Here is an 8,816-nt window from a genome sequence, read left to right as displayed (position 1 = left end):
TCTGGTCAACCATTCGGTCCATCTCCCTTTGGAAGACCGAAACCCCGTTGGTGACGCCGAAGGGGACCCTAAGGAAGTGGTAGAGGCGGCCGTTTGCCTCGAAGGCAGTATACTGGCGGTCCTCATGGCGGATGGGCAGCTGGTGGTACGCTGACTTAAGGTCGATGGTGGAGAATACTTTGTATTGCGCAATCTGATTGACCATATCAGATATGCGAGGGAGGGGGTACGCGTCCAGCTGGGTGTACCGGTTTATGGTTTGGCTGTAGTCGATTACCATGCGGCGTTTTGCAGTGGTTTTAACGACTACAACCTGGGCTCGCCAGGGGCTAGTGCTACCTTCGATAATGCCCTCCTTCAAGAGCCGCTCCACCTCAGAGCTGATAAAAGCTCTGTCCCCGGCACTGTACCGCCTGCTTTTGGTAGCGATGGGTTTACAGTCGCGGGTGAGGTTAGCGAACAGGGGAGGGGGGGGGACTTTTAATGTGGAAAGGCTGCAGGTGGTTTGCAGCGGGCGATTTAAAAGTTGTTGGTTGCAGACTGTGAGTGGGGGGAGGGGTCCACCGTATGCTAGTGTGACACTCTTAAGGTGGCACTGAAAATCCAACCCTAGCAGGACGGCAGCGCAAAGACGGGGCAGGACTAGCAGTTTAAATTTTTGATATTCAGTGCCCCCTACTGACAGGGTCACCACACAGTAGCCGCTGATGTCCATTGACTGGGACTTGGACGCCATAGAAATGCGATGGTGCATTGGCAGAATCGTGAGGGAGTGGCTACGTACCGTGTCGGGGTGGACGAAACTCTCTGTGCTCCCGCTGTCGATCAGGCAACTGGTGGCGCGGCCGTTTACCGCGATATCCATCATGGAGCTGGATAGATGGTGAGGGTGGCCTTGATCCAGCGTCACGGAGGCCAGTATGTGGCTTAGTGAGTCACTATAGTCATCCGCCGAGACGGTGGTCGGTTCCGGTGACGAAATGGCGGTTGAGTGCGTTGGATACGATGGCGGCGGATGCCATGCGGCCGGGGGTACACAAAATGGCGGATAAGATGGCTGCTCCCACGGCCCGCACGCTGCGCTGCTGGCTGGCTTCCCCTTGCAGGCGTTAGCGTAATGGCCTTTCTTCCCGCAGCCCGAGCAGGTAGCTGTCTTAGCTGGGCAGTGCGCTCTGGGATGTTTTAACTGGCCACAGAAATAGCATTTTTGGGCCTGGTTACTGGGCATCGAAGCAGTTCTTACCGGAGGCTGCTGTCTCGGTTGGGTCGCTGCAGCGGTTGGTGCCGGGGGCGGCGGTCCCGTGTCCCACGGTTTCGATTGCCATGTCTCGGCGCCGTTACGGGGGTATGCCTCGAGGTTTCGGTGGGCCTCCTCTAACGAGAGCGCAAGGGCAATGGCCGTCTTCAGGTCGGGTTCCTTGCTTTCTAGCAGTCTCTGCCGGGTGTGGTCTGACTGGAGGCCCCTGACGAAGGCATCACAGGCGAGTCCCTGCGCGTGCTCCACAGCCGTTACCGCTTTACAATCGCAGTCTCTGCAGAGTGCCAGTAGCGCCCGTGCAAATGCCCCTACCGATTCTCCCGGTTGCTGCCTGCGGGATCCCAAGAGGTGTCGGGCGTAAATTGTGTTCACTGGGCGCGTATATTGCCCTTTTAGTAGCTCGAGGGCCGCCACGTACGTATTAGAGTCCCGGATTAGCATATATACTTGATGGCTCACCTGGGCGGTCAAAATTTTCAGTTTGTGATCCTCCTCTGTAACCTGTGAGATTGCGAGGAAAGATTCAAAGCAGCTCAGCCAGTGTTCAAACTTGGCTGATGCACCCACATCTTGAGGGTCGAGGTCCAGGCGTGGTGGTCTGAGGGCTCTCAGCAATGTCTGCTGTATCCGTTGCTGTTGTTGCTCCTCAGGTGTCGCCATTTAACTTTTAGCTAATAAAATTGATACGCTTATCAATTACTTCATAAAAGGTGATGAGTCGAAGAAGAGATGATGAGTCGAAAGAAGAGATGAATAAGGCTTTTATTAGCTAAGAAGAGACCATGCTTCTTCGTGAGTGACTGAACAAGTCTGAACGAAACCCACACAGTGGTGGGTGGAGTCAGCTGAGGCATGCCTCCATACACAGCGCCACCCAGAGGTGGCAATATACAATACAGTGGTTTACCACACACTCAGTGTGAGAGTGTACAGTGGGGGTGAGAGCTGCAGTCAGGGTCTGTGTAATTTAATAATGGGACAGACACTCAGTGTGAGAGTGTACAGTGGGGGTGAGAGCTGCAGTCAGGGGGTGTGTACTTTAATAATGGGGCAGACACTCAGTGTGAGAGAGTACAGTGGGGGTGAGAGCTGCAATCAGGGGGTGTGTACTTTAATAATGGGGCAGACACTCAGTGTGAGAGTGTACAGTGGGGGTGAGAGCTGCAGTCAGGGGGTGTGTACTTTAATAATGGGACAGACACTCAGTGTGAGAGTGTACAGTGGGGGTGAGAGCTGCAGTCAGGGGGTGTGTACTTTAATAATGGGACAGACACTCAGTGTGAGAGTGTACAGTGGGGGTGAGAGCTGCAGTCAGGGGGTGTGTACTTTAATAATGGGGCAGACACTCAGTGTGAGAGTGTACAGTGGGGGTGAGAGCTGCAGTCAGGGGGAGTGTACTTTATTAATGTGACAGACACTCAGTGTGAGAGTGTACAGTGCGGGTGAGAGCTGCAGTCAGGGGGTGTGTACTTTAATAATGGGACAGACACTCAGTGTGAGAGTGTACAGTGGGGGTGAGAGCTGCAGTCAGGGTCTGTGTACTTTAATAATGGGACAGACACTCAGTGTGAGAGTGTACAGTGGGGGTGAGAGCTGCAGTCAGGGTCTGTGTACTTTAATAATGGGACAGACACTCAGTTTGAGAGTGTACAGTGGGGGTGAGAGCTGCAGTCAGGGTCTGTGTACCTTAATAATGGGACAGACACTTAGTGTGAGAGTGTACAGTGGGGGTGAGAGCTGCAGTCAGGGGGTGTGTACTTTAATAATGGGGCAGACACTCAGTGTGAGAGTGTACAGTGGGGGTGAGAGCAGCAGTCAGGGTCTGTGTACTTTAATAATGGGGCAGACACTCAGTGTGAGAGTGTACAGCGGGGGTGAGAGCTGCAGTCAGGGGGTGTGTACTTTAATAATGGGGCAGACACTCAGTGTGAGAGTGTACAGTGGGGGTGAGAGCTGCAGTCAGGGGGTGTGTACTGTAAGATTCGCAATTTTCAGCAAAAATCACGCAAGAAAACTGGATAAAATAAGACTGTTTATTGACCAAAGTAAGCTTGCACAGAAAAACCTTTGATAAAAGGGCATACAAAATGGCCGCCAGGCCCCGTGATCAGTTTATGAACCATTTTATTTCTGTTACTGCAAGCCAGACAGGCTTGTGGATTGAAGACAGTGAGCCCACGAAAGCCAGTCTCTGGGAACCGAAACTCAGAGCAACAGCATACATATTCAATGGATTATAAGTACAGGATGGGGCCCATCAAGATATGGGCGGACAATGTAAAAACACTTATACCCATTTATCGTACAAAGGAAAAACCGTTTAGCCGCCATCAAGGAAAATGTCCGGACCGATCAATATGCGAACCGAGCCACGGTGACAATGCAAAAGACATTGAAAGACATTATCGGCCAGGAAGGCCAGTTTAAGTTATCACCGGCTCCGTTACAAGACAAAGCGCCCCTGCAGAGATTTCTGCCCGCCAAAATTAATACAAAGACAGGACTATGATTTGGCGGGAGATAAGACTGTCCCAAAAGAGTATAACTATGGATTGAAAGTCCATCTAAATTACTTCGGACTTCGGGTTACTTGAACAACTTCTTCTTCACTGCCACGGCTTCTTGTTGGGCGACTTCAGGCTTCCATTTCTTCAAGAACTTTCTTCTACGAGGAACGAACGAAGGGCGGACGGTGCCCGGATCGGCGCCTCTTCCACTTCGGCAGATCGATGAAAACGTTTTCGTCTTTTTAAAGATGGACGGTTTCGGTAAAAGGACAACGTGGTCGGTGTTCAGCCAAACAAGGCTCGGCCACGACGAGAAGACGACGAGGGTGGCCCGGGTACTGGGGTCGGGAGATCATCGACGACCCAGGCCGACGGAGAAGAAACCCTCTGGAGGACTGGCGATCTAGGCCACAAGATTCTCCCATGTGCATAGCCTGCATCTGGGTCTGCTCCATGAACCCAAATCGACTTAGTAGATCTCAACCTTAACGAGCGCTCATCGAGGCTGGGTCTACCCCACCGCCTCGAGGGAGGAGAGAATATCGACTGCGCCAGAAGTTTCCAAATCCACGTGACGACGGAAAGCGGTGCCAAAAAGGCTGCGAACCCCCTTTCTCGCGATTTCGAGAGTGGTGAGCATGATCCCAAGTTCCCCAGGTCGAAACTTAGTTTAGGTATAGGGGAGGGAGTTAAGGGAAATCGTAATGTGTTTCCCCTTTTACGATGTGCCGTGTGTTCCCCATTTCCATAGAGTCAAGTTCATAAATTTGTGCATGATTGTAGTAACTTTAATCTGTGCCTATGACATGTATTTTGTAATGCTTCAAACTGTTTAAAAATAAAAGCATCCATTTCGTGCTATTCAACCTGGTCTATTGAGTTCTTTCTCTGCACTACTGTTCTCTGCACCTAAGTCCAAGGTCTAGAACCGTAGGGGGAGTGGGTCGAACCACTCAAGGGTAATTATTGCACGAAGCCTGGCAGGAGACCAGAAAGAGCAAGAGAAACCCCCTACAGTACTTTAATAATGGGGCAGACACTCAGTGTGAGAGTGTACAGTGGGGGTGAGAGCTGCAGTCAGGGGGTGTGTACTTTATTAATGGGGCAGACACTCAGTGTGAGAGTGTACAGTGGGGGTGAGAGCTGCAGACAAGGGGTGTCTTCTTTAATAAGGGGACAGATACTCAGGTTCGATTTTGCCTGGCCCGAGGAGGCGGGATTTGAGATGTGTGAGGTGTTAAAATCGCCAAAAATGGTGGGTGGCTCCGATTCTGCCCTCATCCCGCCTGTGAGCAATTTTCCCACATTCGTGGTTTCAGACCCCGTTTCCATCCTGCTTACAATAGGCGGGATAGGCCCTTAAGGCCCTTAACAACCTATGAATTGCCTCTATAATCCCATTTTGAGAGGCCTTTCTGAACTTACCACATTTCCCCACTGCTGCATGTCTCCTCTGGAACACACCAGTGAATCCTGGCAGCCTCACAAGTGGATTGCTTACTAACAGCTGCAGGTCCACCATTAAAAACGAATTTTCACCAATGAACATTTGCAGGTGGCAGAACTTTGTTGTCTCAGGTCTGGGGGAGCTTTTAGCAGGCCTACTCATTGTTGTGGAAGTTTGGAGCCTGACACCCATCTCCAGTGTGACCTCCTGGGAAACCCCTCTCCCCACCTTGACTGAGCGCTGCCTCAACCCATGCTTTCCACGAAGGTTGCCCTCCTTTCCGTGGTGATGCGTTCATGCACCAATGCCTCCACAAAGGCTCTGCTAATGTTCGCGATGGACTCCTCCATTCGCTCCACACTCGCAGCGACGCTGGAGACAAAACCTGCCAGAGACTCCTGCACCTGTTCCTGGAGTTCCAGCACCGCTCTCCTTCTGGATGGACCCGGAGGCACAGGGTCGACATGCAGCTGAGCCGAGCTGGCAGAGTCCTGCGCCCTCCAACGAGGACTCTCCACTGCTGTCCCTGTCTCCACCATCTGCTGATGCTCAATTGTGAGCTGTGATACATCAGGTAACAACACTACTCTATCTCGCGAAGGTCCCACCAAGGTGTGAGTGTCTGCGCTTACGCTGGGTGCGCTGAATTCTGCTGACGCTTCACCCTCAGAGGTTGCAGATTCCTCTGAGAAGTCTTCAGGCTCAGGCTCTTCCTCCTGGATAGTGGGGACGGGGGCTTTTGATGGTCCTGTGGGGGAGTAAAGGAAGGAGTTAGAGATGTGAGATAAAGGTTGCATGCACATTGAATTGTGTCAATTTGTTAGAGCATCAGAATCATTATCAGTCACTCATGCAATGTCAATGAGAGAGATGCAAAATTATTCTTTCACCAGCTTGCTGTGATGCGCCTGCCTGTCCGTCCCCCACTTGCGCATCCTCCTCCACTCCTACGATTTCCAGGACCGCCTCCTCTGCATTGGTGAGCTGGGCTATTGAGGGTGGCCCTCCTCCTATCCTCACCCTTTCCATCTTTTTGTGTGCTCACTTTTCCTGCAATGAGGGACACAAGCGGAGTTTGAGTGAGAATGAAGGAGTGAGTGTAGAGAATCCATAGCATAGATGCTTAGAAGGAGAAAAACATGGGGTGAGGTGCCAAGACCAAGGGCCCTCCCTGTGTGTTGTAAGTTGTTGTCATTGCATCACAGTGATAGGGAGTGTGAGGGCTGCATAGTCGAATAGTTATGTGAATGTGAACATAGAGAGAGAGGGAATGGGTAAGGGTGCAGGGATGTAAGGGTGAAGAGGGATGTGGAGGAGGATGTTGACAAAGCAGAGTGCTGGTGATGTGGATCAGATTGAGGGTGACGGGAATGTAATACTCACTTTTCCTGTGCGGAGAAGGTTATGAAACCTCTTTCTGCACTGCAGCCAGGTTCTGCTGCACATAGAAATAGCATGGACCGCCTGTGCCACTTGCAGCCACACAGCTTTAGTCTGTTGTGGAGGCTTTTTCCTCCCTGAGGGTAGAGAGCATAAGAAATCTGTAGAAAAGGCGGTCTGGCTGATGTGCTACAAGAAGCAAGTCCAGCTTTTGGACCAGGTAGTTGCAGCACAGACAGTCCAGATCAACGGCTTGCTTAAAGGCGTAGAGGAAAAGGTTGCGGGAGGTCAAAAACTGATTGAATCGCTTGACGCGCTGAACCAGGAACGCCGCTCTGTAATTCGCTGCCACGAAACCCGGGTAGAATATTTAAAATGTCAGGTCGTTGAGGCCAAGGCCAGTGAAGGTAGAATGAGAGAGAGGTGTTCCCGTCTAGCCAAACAAGTAGATGCCCAAGAGGAAAAGCTCCTGGGAGCCAGGGCAGCATATAAGATGGCCATGGAGGATAGATCTGAGAACACCGACCACAGCACTTGCCGCCGGGAGCTAGAGGACCTGAGAAAGGCCCTAGCGAAGGCAAACGGGTTGGTGTGTCTCATAAATCCACCAGCGAGTCAGCTGTTGCTAGCCAAGGAATCCAAAAGACCGATTCCACAAGAGGCAGTTGGGGTACCAACCCCCGAACCTTCTGCGCCTCCTGCCTATGAGGAGTCTTGGACTCCGGGACAGGAGACGGAGACGGTAGAGGAAGAGAGCCCTGAGGTAGAGCAACCCCAGACAGTAGAGTCGGGGTCGGCGCCAATGTGTCCAACGAGACACCGGAGGATCGGTCCAAATGAAGAAAATGGCGATGACGGACCCCTTGAGAGTCAGATCATAATGCCTCATAGCGCACGACAGCTAAGAGAGATGATAAGTCACATCCCAAAACTCTCCGAGTCAGGAGATCCCTCCGTGCATTTCAGGGACGTGGAGCAGACCGCAGCAGTCAATGACTGCAACGGGGTTGAACAGTCTAAAATGCTGCTGTTCTCCCTGGACAGTTCGCTCCTCCAGTGTCTCCCTGACGAGAGCAAGAGAGGGCACAGGGACTATGAGTTGCTACGGGATGAGATTCTGGAGATCATGGGAGAGGGGGACGGAACTCCGTTCCTCCGTTTAGAAAAGACAGTGCAGCTAGAGGGAGAACCCCCACGGGTTTTCGCCGACAGGTTGTGGCCAGTGTATCGCGCAGCTGCCCGGGCGGGCCGGCCCGGGCCGGGCTGGATGGCGAACAAAGAGCTCACTGGCTTCGGTGCCTGGTAGCAGGTTGCCTGCCAGTAGTGAAGGAACAGGCCAAAGCATGGTTTGACCCCACTAACGCCCGCTCCACGGAGGAAGTAGTACTAGATCAGCTCACGATCAGTTATAGAAACAACAAGGGCAAGAAAACGCCTGTTGTGAAAGGAAAGGTGCATGAGGTGAGACCCGCAGCCTCTGCTAAAAAGGAATGGCGTCAGGAGGGAAATCGCCATCCCCAAGCAAATAGCAGTTGTTACGGGTGTGGGAAGGAGGGTCATTGGCGCAAGGACTGTAGGAATCCTTGGAAGGATAAGAGGGAGAGAGCGTTCGCCGCAGCCCAAGATCAAGCCCAAGCCCGAGTCGCCAACGGCCCGAGAGTTTACCCAACACCAGCACAACCACAAGTGCAGGCCGCTGCCCCAACACCAGTCCAGAACCCAACCGTAGCCTCTGCCCCGAATAAAGGGGGTGGTGCGGTCGTGGACCCCGCTGCGATCGAGTCAGTCTTGGAGACTATGCGGTCTCTGATGACCTGGCAGGGGAAGGTAGCGGTTGCTAACAGCCCTATCGCCCCCGAGACCCCAGCCGAAACACCTAAATGACTGACGCCCGCGCAGCCCATTTACTTGTGTCCGCTCCGCTATGACGCTTGGAGAAGACCTGTGGTGGAGATGGAGGTGGAGAAACAAAGGGGTAGTTACCTGTTGGATACGGGAGCTTCGTGTACCGTGATCCACACGGACAAACCTTTTGCCTCACCTCTGTCCGCCCAGGCTCCATATTTAGTAGCGGGTTTCACAGGTAGAGCACAGGCTGGCGCGCACTCCCTCCCGCTCTCCATTCAGTTGGGAGCGCTCCACACCACATGGACGTGCATCCTATTGAAGTGGAAAGAGGGGGGGGGGGAAAGGCATCCTCGGGGCTGATTTCTTGGTGGAACAC

This window comes from Somniosus microcephalus, unplaced genomic scaffold, assembly GCF_052327205.1.
Source record: "Somniosus microcephalus isolate GS21.2 unplaced genomic scaffold, FLI_Smic_1.0 unresolved_chr1, whole genome shotgun sequence".
NCBI classification, from domain to species: Eukaryota; Metazoa; Chordata; class Chondrichthyes; order Squaliformes; family Somniosidae; genus Somniosus; species Somniosus microcephalus.
This window is presented reverse-complemented; position numbering follows the sequence as displayed.